The 14,734-nt window shown below is 34.0% G+C and overlaps 1 long non-coding RNA gene across 1 annotated transcript in view; it reads left to right on the forward strand.

Moving 5' to 3' along the window:
* The window catches only part of LOC115413365 (uncharacterized), an 8,855-nt gene extending 1,457 nt beyond the window's left edge, over window positions 1-7,398 (forward strand). Inside the window, exon 3 of the long non-coding RNA XR_003934457.1 lies at window positions 7,161-7,398. This is a non-coding gene — a long non-coding RNA (uncharacterized LOC115413365). The remainder of the gene's footprint in view (window positions 1-7,160) is intronic.
* Window positions 7,399-14,734: the final 7,336 nt, after the last annotated feature.

Consider the following 14,734-nt stretch of genomic DNA (forward strand, 5'->3'; position numbering starts at 1 on the left):
GTACCTTTAGTTGTACCAGGCATTAAAATGAACAAGAAATAGAAGAAAACAAGGGTAGTCCAATGTTTTTTTTCTGTGACTGTACTATTCCTACCCTTCTATTCATATCACCAAACAAAAGGAGATAAAATAGCTACCAATGCCTTTTGCTTAGTAACTATAGCAACAACAAAAATCCAAATAATTCAATAGTTTGAGTAGCGGAAATATTAACATTCACATTCTTCATATGACATTTTTTTTAAACATAAATAACATACAGATTTTTTAAGTCAGGATTTAACTTGTTCTAAACATTCATTCCAACAACAGAAAGACAAAATTGCTTCATATTTGTTCTAACATAAGGTTTTTTATTGAATAAAACAGAATACAGTTTGTGTTTCTAAGTTTGAAAAGGAAAAGGCTGAAGCTTACAGTCACAGAAAAAATGATTAGACCATCAAAAGTCATCAAAAACAATGGCTGTCCAATCCAGTACTAACTCCTGTGTGTATCATGTGACTAAAACAGACAGAAAAGAAAACATGGAATGTCTAAAAGCACTGTTTTTGTAAGTACAACGCCATAGATATTGACGTAAGAACTGAAGTGATTTTGGTTATTATCAGGAAAACATGGAAAATGAGTACCGTAGTTATTTGCTTTTTTTTTGTTGTTATCATTATATTTGTCCAAACAAACGTACCTTTAGTTGTACCAGGCATTAAAGTGAACAAGAAATAGAAGAAAACAAGGAGTGGTCTAATACGTTTTTTCCGTGCCTGTATTATTCCTACCCTTCTATTCATTTCACCAAACAAAAGGAGATAAAATAGCTACCAATGCCTTTTCTTTAGTAACTATAGCAACAACAAAAAACAAAACAATTCAATAGTTTTAGTAGTGGAAAAGTTAACATTCACATTCTTCAAACAGTTTCATGACATTTCTTTTAAACATAGTTTTAAACAAATAATGTTGTACAGTTTTTTTTAAACTCAGGATTTAACTTGTTCCAAACGTTTATTCCAACAATTCTAACATAAGATTTTTTATAGAGTAGAATAGAATAGAATAGAATAGAATAGAAAAATAGACTACAATAGAATGGAATAGAATAGAAGAGAAAATAATGAACAGAATAGAAAAATAGACTACAATAGACTACAACAGAATAGAATAGAATAGAAAATAATAAATAGAATAGAAAAATAGACTACAGTAGAATAGAATACAAAATAATGAATAGAATAGAAAAATAGACTACAACACAATAGAATAGAAAATAATAAATAGAATAGAAAAATAGACTAGAATAGAATAGAATAGAATAGAATAGAAAATAGACTATAGAATAGAATAGAAAATAATAAATAGAATAGAATAGAAAATAATAAATAGAATAGAATAGAATAGAATAGAAAAATAGACTACAGTAGAATAGAATAGAAAATAAATAGAATAGAAAAATAGACTACAGAAGAATAGAATAGAAAATAATAAATAGAATAGAAAAATAGACTACAGTAGAATAGAGTAGAAAATAAATAGAATAGAATAAATAGACAAGACTAGAATAGAATAAATAGAATAGATTTAGCTTTACTGTCATTGCAAAATACCATTGCACAGTGCAACAAAATTTTATTTTATGTTCTGTAAGGTGCATAAAAACAGTAAAGTAAAAAAATAAAAGACACACACACGAGTGAGTCCAGTGTCAAAATGTGCAGAATATACAGTCAACAGTAACGACTATAATGTTAAGTCTTTAAATAAAGTGTGTAGTGTAATGTCCTGAGTATAGGGTTTCTTTGAGAACGATGGTGTTATTATATTGGACGGATTGTAAAGTACTATGAGGTAAATCTCTAATTTATGGGTATATACAAGTCAGTGGAATTGGATTTCACTCTATTGTTTTTTACATTTAAAGCTGCAGGAGCCAAAATCAGGTGGAAAAAACTTTTACAATACACACCGTCTATCTGGAGCTTCCTCTTCAGTCCAAACAAATGTATGTAAACAACTGTATTAATCGAAACTATTGTTATTTCATGCTGTTATAGAAAAGTGAAAGCACATCCCAAATTTTTGTGTTGACCCTTAGAGTCGTGGGATCATGTTAAGGTCACTCTGACAGAATCTAATCAGTGATTGGTCATTACAGCTGTCAATCACATATTTAACCCTCCCATCTGTCTGAAAATGCCCATAAATAGAAAAAAAAAAAAAAACACAGGAAAAAAAGTCGTTTTAAAAGTCTCATGTCCTCTTACACCACTGGAATTAAAATATGCTGAATAAACTTATGGGATTTTTGTGCAGTTATGTTAAAGAAACTATCGTGCACTGCAAATTTAATGATACTTTTTCTTTTTTTTGTCAGTCTGTTTTGGTTTGTTGTGTCTTTTTGTCGGCTTATCATTCATCTGAAGCACTAAACTGAATGAAATGAAGTTTCAGCAAACGTGAACTTTAGAAAAAGCAAAGACAGGTTAACAAAATTTTAAAACTGCATTTTATAATACATGTAGTTGTATTTTGGTGAAAGTATTGTCGGGTGCAATTGATATTTATTGTTTTGAGAGATTTTAAAGCCTGTTTTATTTCACCGAAAAGGAAAATAACATTAAAAAAGTGAGCAGCTTTTGTTGCATTTGCTGACTTTTTACATTCTAATGGCTGACGTGTTAGGAAACAGTGAATTATTAAGCATTTCTCTGCTGTTTTATGACATTGCACTAGCAGGTTGATGTTTATTTACTTTATTTTACAGTATTTTACATCCATTTGTTTGATAAAATAGAGGACATGGTGTTGCTTTTATTCCATGTCCACTTGTACTCAAATGTCTTTAATAAATCAGTAAAATAATCACTGTTGTGCATTACGTGTGCAGCATAATAATGAGAAAAAACACCTTAAATATTTCTAGAAATAGTATTTTAAAACAGAAAATATTAAAGGAGGCTTTCACTGTAATTTCACGATGCTCTTTTTTATTCTTTTCATGTCACTTTAAAATTTGCATAATTTTTTTTTATCTCTTATTATCAGTCGATCAGTTTGACTGATTCATCTAACAATATGAAGAATATCGTAACATATAACTTTTAGAAGTGTTTAATATATGTTTTTTGTAATTCTGTGTTGATATTGAGTTTGGTATGAGCGCTGAAAAGTGACAGCTGTCCTTAAGAACCAATCTGAGCTACTTTTACGCTTCACCTCACCTCCATCTATGTGGGACATGTTTTGCTTTTTATTCCATTACATTTGACAGCTGATCCATGCAAGACAAAGAGGATTTATAACAATGCAGAGGATATATAAGACAAGTGTAAACAAGAATGCTGATTTGCAAAAAGCAGTGTGTAGTCAAGGTGATATTTCACATTCAACTTCATATATGATTTATCGATACATTTTCAAATCATCTAAAACTGCACATAAATTATATTAAACCAGCTCCACCCTCAGCAGCCACACTGATGACTCAATTCCTATAGTCCAGGGGTGTCAAACTCATTTTCTTTCAGGGGCCACATTAAGCCCAAATTGATCTCCAGTGGGCCGGACCAGTAAAACAGTAGCATAATAACCTGTAAATAATGACAACTCCAAATTTTTCCTCCTTGTTTTAGAGCAATCAAAATTAAATTATAAAAATATGTACATTTGCAAACTATCCAAACAAAAATGATGTGAACAACCTGAAAAAAACTGAAATTTCTTGAGAAAAATAAGTGCAATTTTACAATATTACACCTCAACTTACCATTTAAACATGCGTATTACGGACTGGATCCACAGAGGCACAACATATTTAGTAACAGGAAGTAAAATGTTAAAATTTCACTTTCAAAATGTCAGGTTTTTTGCATTTTATTGTTAAAGGATAGTTTGTAAATGTGAATATTTTCATTATTTATTGTAAGTTTTTACACTAATACAAGGAGAAAAAATTGGAGTTGTCATTACTTATTTATAGACATAATGTAATTTTATGTTTTTCACATTAAACTAAGAAAATTTGGAGTCATTATTTATAGGTTATTATACTATTATTATTTTAGTTGAGCTCACATTGGTCTGTACGTGGAACCTGAACAAAACAACTTCGACATCCTTGATTGTTCATATCTTAAGTGTAATTTTTGCGCTTTGCAAATTCATCCCGTGGGCCGGACGGACCCTTTGGCGGGCCAGTTTTGGCCCCCGGGCCGCATGTTTGACACCTGTGCTATAGTCGAATCATATAATATATATTCATTTTGCACACTATTTATATATATTTCCTGAATTGTCATATTGATAATATATGTCTAGTACAAATTGCTGTTCTAATTATGTTAATATAGTGTTTAAATATGTATTTTTGGTAAATATGTGTATTCAAAGACATATAGTTTGTATATTTAGAGCAGTGGTTCCCAGCCTTTTTTGGCATGTTGAACCCCATTTTAACATCACAAATTTCTGGCGACACCAGACATTCAAAATTGAGACATTTTTTCTCTTGGAGATGTCTCGGTAAGGCCAGGCAGGTCAAGAAATCTTTATATTCTCATTTCGGTCCGGTTTTCTGACTGTGACTGTGTCCGTGCAGGTTGAAGCGTAGTAACATACACATGATCACGTGGTCACATGATCAGGTCAATCAAGATATGCCCTCTCAGATCTTATATCCTGCATTTTATTTGAACTGATTTTTATTAGAAACAGTGAGTGGTGTTTTAATTATAATGAAATATATGTTGAATCATTAAAAAAATATTTTATTAGTAATTTTTTGTTGTTGTTATTAATGAGTAGAAATTTCAGATGACCGCAAGGTTGAAAAACATTGATTTAGAGCTTTGTGTGTGTATATACAGGGTGGGGAAGCAAAATTTACAATATTTTGAGGCAGGGATTGAAAGACAGTGTATGACCAATTAGTTTTATTGAAAGTCATGAGAAATTTTTTTGCCACAGAAAATTGACATAATAGAAAATGTTTTTATTCCATGTGTCCTCCTTCTTTCTCAATAACTGCCTTCACACGCTTCCTGAAACTTGCACAAGTGTTCCTCAAATATTCAGGTGACAACTTCTCCCATTCTTCTTTAATAGTATCTTTAAGAAAGTCGACATTGCTGTGTGATGTTCTATTGGTAGCATGTTCTAAAACGCTCCAAATAGCAGAATCCAGAGGGTTTAGATCTGGGCTAGAAGGCTGGCCATAAACAGGATTCCCAAAAATTGCTAAAGTTGGATTTGTTGCTGTTGTCAACAAGTGTTTTGGTGTTCTTGTGTAAGATTTTAACTTCAAATCATATTTTACTGCATTTCTAACGGTCTTGTTTGTCTACCTCAAGTTCAGTTGCCATTTTCTCACGGATTTGGTTGGATCCTTTAGGATTTGGATTTGAGAGCTTTAATAAAAGCTTTGGTATGTTTTTTGTTGCTCCTCCACTTCCAGACTTTCTCGTAATAGTTTTGCTCATAGTCATTCTCTTCTTTCCATTCATAACAGTCTTTATGGACACTCCAACTATTTTTGAAATCTCCTTTGGTGTGACGAGTGCATTCAGTAAATCACACACTCTTTGACGTTTGCTTTCCTGATTACTCATATGGGTAAAAGTTTCTGAAAGGTATGGGATAATAGTGTTAGGTATGATTATGACATCAATATATGTTTGGTTTCAAAACAATTGACGTAGTGCCTGCTGAGAAAAAAACAACTAAATGTTCATTGTAAATTTTGCTTCCCACCCTGTATATATTTTTTCTTCTTTTTGTTGTATTCATAATTATTTCTTGCTACTTTTTTATACTTTAAAGGAGCAACTGTAACAACAATTTCCCCCTCGGACTAATGAAGTATTCTGATTCTGATAATACAGAAAACAGCCAAGGAGACCAAACCAGTACCTGCAAAAATCTAAATCTTATCAAGTGTATTTTTCTTATTTCTAGTCAAAAATATCTCATCACACTTAAAATAAGGACATAATCACACAAAGAGGAACTTGTCAGTGAGATATAAGAACTTATTTTTAGACAATAGATCTTAAAAATTTTATTTTAAGAAATCTTACCAAGATAATTTTTACTTATTCCATTGGCAGATTTTTTTTTGCTCAATTCAATATCTATCTATCTATCTATCTATCTATCTATCTATCTATCTATCTATCTATCTATCTATCTATCTATCTATCTATCTATCTATCTATCTATCTATCTATCTATCTATCTATCTATCTATCTATCTATCTATTTTTTAATAATTACTTTAGTCCTCTTACTTGCTAAAATTTTTCATTCACAAATGTAAGTTCTGAACACAAAACCAAATATTATTTATTTTTGAAAGATGTTGAACTTTTTTTTTTTAAAGCTGTTAGATAAATCTGGAAACAAAAAGGCAGTATAAAAAAGGTATAAAAAAAACATAAGTATTTGCTCTGATTTGGGACATTGTATATAGTGTATTCCCCCTGGCAAACTTATGTTATTTTCTTGTTGTATACATTAGTTGTATACTCTACTTCATTCAGTAAAGATTAATTAAGAAAAAAAAAAACTTCTGTGGGTTCAGTACGTGATACCATTACAGATTTGAGGTCAGAGCAGTGCCTTGCATTGTGGGCTGCTCACGAAAACGACATGCTGACTTCTGTTGTCTTTTGTAGTTTTAGCAAAAAATCGAAATCAAAATCGAAAATCGAGTTTTTAGCAGAAAAAATTGGGATTTTTTTTTTTTTGCCAAAATCGTGCAGCCCTACTGTCTGTCTGTCTGTCCCTTTTTTTTTGCTTAATTCAAGATTTTTTTTTTTTTTTTTTGCTTAATTCAAGCAAAAATAAAAAATTCTGCCACTGGAACAAGTGAAAATTATCTTGGTAAGATTTCTTGAAATAAGATTTTCCAGATCTATTGTCTAAAAACAAGTTTTATATCTCACTGAAAAGTTCCTCTTTAGGTGATTATGTCTTAGTTTAAGTGTGATGGGATATTTTGACTAGAAATGAGAAAAGCACACTTAGTAAGCTTTTGATTTTTGCAGTGTAATTACTTTGGCTAATAAATTTTGTATTGTAGGATTTTTCATGCACTGTTTGGAGTATTTGTACATTGCATGTGCCAGTCTTCCTGTATGTGAACCTGGTGTCCATCTGTGTCTCAGTATCCGAGGCTGACCTTCCTGATGTGACTGAATGGACCCTGGACTGACGACATGACGGCAGAGGAGCCCTCCGTCCCGTCGCTGACCCCTCTGACCTCTGTGACCGAGGTCAAGTTGATATTCAGGGGAAGAGCTCAAAAATCGCAACCAGGAAACAGCAAACCAGCACGAAGATAAACCCCCCGAGGAAGGGTCGACGATCTCTGAAAGGTACCAAAAGGGAAAAAAACAGAATGTACACATCCATCTGTTTTTCTTACATGCCTCACCTTTACATCTACAGACAAAATTGTATCTTGCTGAAAGAAAGACGCAGCTAAGGTAAAAAAAAAAAAAAAAAAAATCCCCCATTTCTGCCATTATCCTTTGTGTCTTAATGTATATGTTGCACAAATGGGACTGAGAGCACACATTTCTGCAAATCACTAATGTATAATCCATAACATTGTTGACAAGGACAGAGAAAGTGTAATGGGCTGGATCTGAGTACGTGTTATCAACAACTGTACAGTATGGTTGGTTACAGGGATATCTTACATGAAAATCAGACGGAAAAAAAACTGGGAACAAGAATATTCAGTGCATCAATGAATCAGAAACAAACAACATATTTACTTGTAGCTTTACTGATTTTAATGTATTTACTTATGCAATATATATGATACATACATGTATTTAACCCATAAAGACCCAGAGCTACTTTTAAAGCAGTTCCAAAATTATTTCTCTCTCTTATTGAACCTTTCCTAAGTGATTTATCACCATTTATTATAATTAGAGCTGTCAAAATTAACGTGTTAACGCAGATTAATCCATCATCATGATTAATCTGATTACAAATTTTAATGCAATTTAACCCATCTGCAGCACAGAATGACTCTGAACGTCTCGCAAACAACATTTGGGTCAGTTTGTCCAAGTAGAGTTAGCGTCGGGCATGAACAAATGGGCAGTTGATCTGGTAGTGACAGGCAGCAGAACAAAACCCATAAAGATGGAAGACACTAAACAGTACAGTGGGTACGGTTACATGATTTTTTTTAAATCCGATTAGTTTTTCCAGAAGAAATTAATTCGGAACTAAAGTACAGGGTGACACAAAAAAAAAAAACGGGAACTTTTAACAATCCGATAAAAGCAAGAGTGATGGAAGGAAAATATTTATTCATAGTAATTGAAACCTTAAAAACATGCCATTTAAGAAACAACTAGAAGCACTCGGAGAGTGCAGACCTCCACCAAGGCTGATCAGTGGCCCCCCCCCCGGGGCCCCCCCACCCCGATCACCACCAAAATGTAATCATTTCTTCCTTATATCCCATTTCCAACAAACCCTGAAAATTTCATCCAAATCTGTCCATACTTTTTGAGTTATGTTGCACACTAACGGACAAACAAACAAACAAACAGACAAACAAACAAACAAACCCTGGCAAAAACTAACCTCCTTGGCGGAGGTAATGATGGAATTTTCATTTTTTTTTAAATTATAGGGTGACCCAAAAAAACGGGAATTTTTGAAGTGCGTATTGGCAAGACATGAGCAAGTGGCAGCACTGCAAGACAGTGACCTTCAGCAAGTAAACAACACCCCCATTTTAGTAACCACTGGCGGCTGTGCGAGAATTGTTCGGTAACCGTGTGATCTCAGATTTGGTAACGTTCCCTGGCCCCCTAGATCGCCAGATTTGTCCGTTTGTGCTTTCTTCTTGTGGGCTATCTCAAGAGTAAAGTGTACACGACTCGACCGAGAACTCTGGATGAGTTAAAAACAGAGAATCAGGATGAAATTCACAGTATCCCAGCTGAGATGTTGCAGCGGTCAATGAGGAATCTCAACAGCAGATTTCAAGAATGCAATTCGTACAGGAGGACGCCATCTACAGGAAGTCATTTTAAAAAAATGAAAAATTCCATTATTGTTTCTTAAATGGCATGTTTTAAGGTTTCAATTACTATGAATAAATATTTTTCTTCCATCACTCTTGGTTTTATTGGATTGTTAAAAAGTTCCCGTTTTTTTTGTGTCACCCTGTATTTTCTCTTCTGTTTACATGGAAATGTTAAACCCGAATACAAGGTTTACATGAGGTATTAATGAGGTAGATAAGTGAGCTAAAGGGTTTGCGCTGCGTGCTCACGTTGCCTTGTTCTCACAGCCCTTCTGTTAGCTTAGCTTAGCATAGTCACTGCATTTCCATGGTCACACGTAGCCAGTTTTTTTAAGGTGATTTGTTGTCTTTGTAAGCGATTTGTGAAATCCGATTCTCCCTAATTATTTCTTTAGATCTGCGACTTACTGCACTCAACAATCTTGGGACTGTTGTGTTGAAGGAAGTTGGAAAATCTTTTTGTTGGAACGGATTGCATGCGCTACAATTAGCTTTGCTTTACCGTTTTAGCTTTGCATTAGTTTTTTGTTTCCCAAGATTTATTCCTTCCTCAGTAAGTCACATCGCTATGATTTGAGCCTCAATTTGTGATCATATTGACCCCACTGGACTAAAGTAATGATTAGGGAGAACTGGAATTTCACAAAATCACTCATAAAATACTACGAATCACCTATAAAAGCTGGCTACGTCCTGACCATAGGAAATGAAGCGATTATGCTAAGCTAGGCTAAGCTAAGCTAACAGAAGGGCTGTGAGAACAAGGCAGTCGGTGCACTGCAGTGCAAACTGATTTGCCCACTTATCGAACTCATAGTGCATGACAAAAGAATGAATAAAAACACAGGTGATGAACTCTTCCTCAGGGTTTCCAGGCTGGTAGATCCCATCAGAATAGCCCACTGGAACGGGTTTGGTAAGACTAGACGCATTGCATATTCTTCCGCCAGCGCAGAATGTGTGCATCACTGTGACAGGACAAGACAACGAGCATGTGCAGAATGGAAGGAATAAAGTCCAAACGGAATAAAGGGTTTACATGTCTGAGGAATAATTTAGATCGGAATTAAAAGGGGATTAAACCAGTGACTTTATTCGGATTTAAATTTATGCAGCATAATAGAGCAGGTCCATTCACTGTTCATACAGAGGTGGACCTTCCAGACCCTGTAGACCACACTGGACCTGAGATGGTTGACCCACTGTAACTGTTGCTGTCACTGTCTTGTAACGTATGCGGAAATTACCAAAAATAGTCACTTGGTAATTTTCACAAACATTAAATATGGGGCCAATCCTGTGCCTCAGTGAGGTCAAGAGGCATGGTAGTTTTATAACATTAAACAGTGATTCAGAAAGATTTTTAAAGACATTTGAAGCTTAAATAGTGAATATGAGTGATTTTTTTGTCAGTTAAGGACCTTATAACAGGTCAAGGTCAAGGTCAACGTTACTTTATTTATACCCGTAGGTAGATTTGTTTTGGCAGTCTAGGTGATTGCCTTGGCATTACAACAACACTACATTGAACATGCAAGACAGGTACTTGATCACGCTTACAGACAGGACAAAAAGACAGGACAAAACAAAACACAAAACAAAAAGTGCTCAGTGTTCCATCATTCATCGGTATAGCAGCATGGATAAGTAAATAAAATAGGTGAGATCAAATAAATGAAAAAACACGATGAAATAAAACACAATAAAAACCAGAAAAGATAAAACAGATAAAACAATAAAAGCAATTCGGGATAAAAACCTGAGTAAGAACATACAAATAAATAAAAAATTAAAAAACTGGAAGTCACATAATATAAATACAGCAAAAAAAAATAAAATAAAATAAAATAACTAAATAAGTTAGTAAAGTGCAATGTCACTATTTCCATTCTATTCTATTCACTATTTTAACAGTTGTTTTATTGCATGTTTTATGCCAAGAGGAGGGAGACTGTTGTCACGCCAACTAACAAGGAGGTAGATGACGATATCCAATAACACACTAAGGTTGAAATTTGGAATTTCAGTGTATTTCAATGAGTGCCCAATAAAGGGTTAAACACTTCCTCTCCAGAAACCGATTTAGTTGCTATTCTCTGGAGGTGGGAAAATCTATCCACCCTGCTTTTACCTTAAGTAGCCCTGACATAAGGCTGTCGTCCTGCTGGTCGTCCAACGCCCTCCTGGAGGCTTTCATCTGCTTGTGTTCTCCTGTTGAGCTCAGTCTGAGGAAACTGAATAAAATAACAGTTGTCTCTATTTTCAGCTGCTTCCATCTGCTGGAGGCCATTTGTCTTGCAGAATGAAGAGTTTACCAGATTCTGGATGTATTTAGGGACTGTGTACAGGAGTGTAGAACACACTTACACATTAATCTTAGTTGTTCCATGGTGGTGATTTTGCATGTCCTTCACACTTATATGTCTTCCTAGGAGGCACTGTAGAAACTGTTGCATGTTTTTACTTGAGTAAAAGGCAACATTTTCCAACTACAGTCTACTCTCGTTATACCGCCAACTTCCGTTCACGGCCAAATTGGCGGTATAGCAAAAATGGCGTTACAACGGGTTGCGTCCATAATGTGCATGTCTTTACTATATGATGTCTATGCTGCCTCCGTTAACCCGTTCTAATTGCGTTTCTAAATAAATCTTGATTCTGTTATGTTGTAAGGGATCATTTAAAGTGGGGAAACATTTTAAGCATTATTATACCGTGTCGGGAAATGACACCCCATCATCTTGAGGCTTTGGCTTAATCCCACGTCCTCTTCCCGACATCCTGACCTACTGAGTGTTCTGCGATAAATGAACGGTGGCCGTTCCGTAGACCTACTCGTAGCTTGTCGCGATCAGCGTCTGGCGCGTTTGTTTCAGTGCATTGTTAAAATTTATGTGTACTCGATGGCAATCACGCTGGCGGTATAACGGTCGGGAAATCAATGGTATAAGTGTTGTTTGTGCATGGAACTGGGCTGGCGGATGGCGATAGGCGGAAATGGCGGTAGCTAATGGAATAATGCATTGGGGATTTTTGTGCAATGGTTTTGGTCGGCGGTGAGTGAAAATGGCGGTATAACGGCGGGCGGTTTAACGAGAGTAGACTGTACTTTTTGGATGTTCAACCAACTTCTTGAAAAATATGCTTCATCTACAATGTATTACTTTAAAAACTGTGTTCAGGCAAAGTTAACATATTAACCCTCCGGTATCCGGGTGAGCCTTTTAGGCACACTTTGCACTTCATTTTAAAAAACTTCATATTATTTTTCACAATTTAAATAAGGTTAGAATTCCAAAGTTATTCATTTGTGCATGATCTTTAAAATTCTGGCCACCAACTAAAATTTGCACATTGTAAACAAAAGAAAATTACAAGACTAGCAGCTGTCTCCCAAGTGTGCCTAAAACACACTATCTTCCTTTTGATATGTATGATTAAGGCTGACCTTGATTTACAAAAATAAAATCAAATTAGAGCAGAAAATAAATCAATATATAATATTTAATAGTTTGATTTACAGGTGTGCATTTTACGCACACTTGGTGACAGATGCTGGCATTTTTGAACATTTGACCTAGTGCCAAAAATAATAATGCAAATTAACCAATGTTGGAGTTAATCATTGACATGTGCCAGGCTGCAAAAATTAAATAATATGTGATCCACTTTTTATGTAGTATACTGAAAAAAAAATAAATTTTTTTTTTGTTTTTTGCATCCAAAAAAAATGGTTTGTTTACATTACAAACACAGCATTTAAAGGGTTAAAAAATGTGACAGTTATTGAGTATTTGGTATTTTTATTTACGGCTCAAGTTGATGAAATAGAAAAAAAGTATAAAAGAATTAAAAACAAACTGTATGAAAATTTTTTGATATTATTCCACAAGTGTGGAATAATGTCAAATGGTGCTTAGTAAGGGCCTTGCTGGACGGAACACCGGAGGGTACCTAAACAAAACTTGAATAAATTGAGTATGTTTTTAAAAAAGGCTGCATTTAAAAAATATTAGAATGCACTTAATTCTTAATTGGTTGCGTATATATTATGAAATTTAATTGATATCACAAGTTTACAAACTTCCATTTCAATGAGCATTGCATCATAACACTATTAAAAATGCCACAACAAACAGGTACCTGTTTCAGACATTTATTGAATTAGGACAAACTGCCATGTCACTTCACAAGTTTAACACGAACATGTGCACATAGTGAATTTAGCATCATATTGCTGAAAGTTCCTTCAATTTACTTAAATGCTAAAATAGGATATTTAATATATTGTTTTCTCTGTAAAACATCTGTCCTTGTGTTATAATAGCAGTATAGTGTTGCTGTTTGTGAAAAGCTTGAATTATTTTAACATCTAAATAAATGTCAGACCTCAGCTATTAAGTTCAAGTTCTACACATATGGCACTTGAATTTGTAAACCTCATACAGGCAGATACAGAACATACAGTCACGGACAAAGGTTTTGTTTTCGCTGAATTTGCTGCTTTAGTGTCTAAGATTTTTTTCTCCACGTTTCTGAGGTACAATGAAGAACAATTATGAGCATTTTTACAACTTTCAAAGACTTTTCATGGAATTTATGACACTGTCAAAACTTTGACCACAACAGATCTATGTAAACGCACAAGCTCATTAATTAGGGAACATTAATTTACACGTTAATTCATAGATTTACTATCAAATTACCTGGATTGTGTCTGTAAACAAAACAGAACCAACTGTGTGTTTTGTTTTGTTTTTTTTAATTTAATCTTTATTCATCAGAGTCCTGCTCAAACACATGAACAGATAGAAAACAATTTACATATTGATCAGAGTAAACATAGAAAAACAACAGAAAAGATCGGAAAAGAAGAGTAAAGAGATGTAAAGAAAGGAACAAAGAGGCATATGGATCATGTATCGTCATCCAGAACTCACACCTTTGATAGAACTTTATGTAAAGCATCAACATGTTACATTTAGAACCAAACATTTCCTTCCCAAAAAAAGGATACTGTCAAAAGGGGTGAATTTTACATGTCGTTACATGAGTAAATGGTCAGACTAAGTCCCACATGGTTTAATGTAGTTCATAATCGAATAGATAAAAACATAGTTCCGTCAGTTAATGTCTGAATTAACGGTGCATTTATATTATATCTGATGGGAAAGTAAGTGAAGTATCAGTTCTTTGTGTTGACAGAAAATCATTCATCTGGCCTTATTTCAATCATTAAATCTGTGAATCGTGTGGTGGAAAATTTACACCCCTTTTAGGAAATGTTATTACATTATATTTGTGTGTGGAGGAGCTGGAGGTTGAACTGAATCCAGTCAGTATGTATAAATACTACTATAATAATGGATTACATTTCTATAGCGCTTTTCAAGGCACCCAAAGCACTTTACATTACACTGGGTTACAAAAAATGTTTTTTGCAAGTTGTCTAGGTTTTTTCAACTGAATTAGGACCATTTTGCACCGCTAAATCCAAAAATGACATCTGTTTTCTCAATCAGGTCGGGTTTTTTTGCTAATTTGATTTTGAAAAATTTGATCTTCTCACAAAATTGATTACATTTTTGTGACTTTATCAGTTGTTTTTATATAGTTCTCACCCAAAATAGGTTTTAAGAGAAAAAAAATCCTTTCACCATGTACCTGTCGTACCTAACATTG

The sequence above is a fragment of the Sphaeramia orbicularis genome, chromosome 3, assembly GCF_902148855.1.
Source record: "Sphaeramia orbicularis chromosome 3, fSphaOr1.1, whole genome shotgun sequence".
Lineage (NCBI taxonomy): Eukaryota > Metazoa > Chordata > Actinopteri > Kurtiformes > Apogonidae > Sphaeramia > Sphaeramia orbicularis.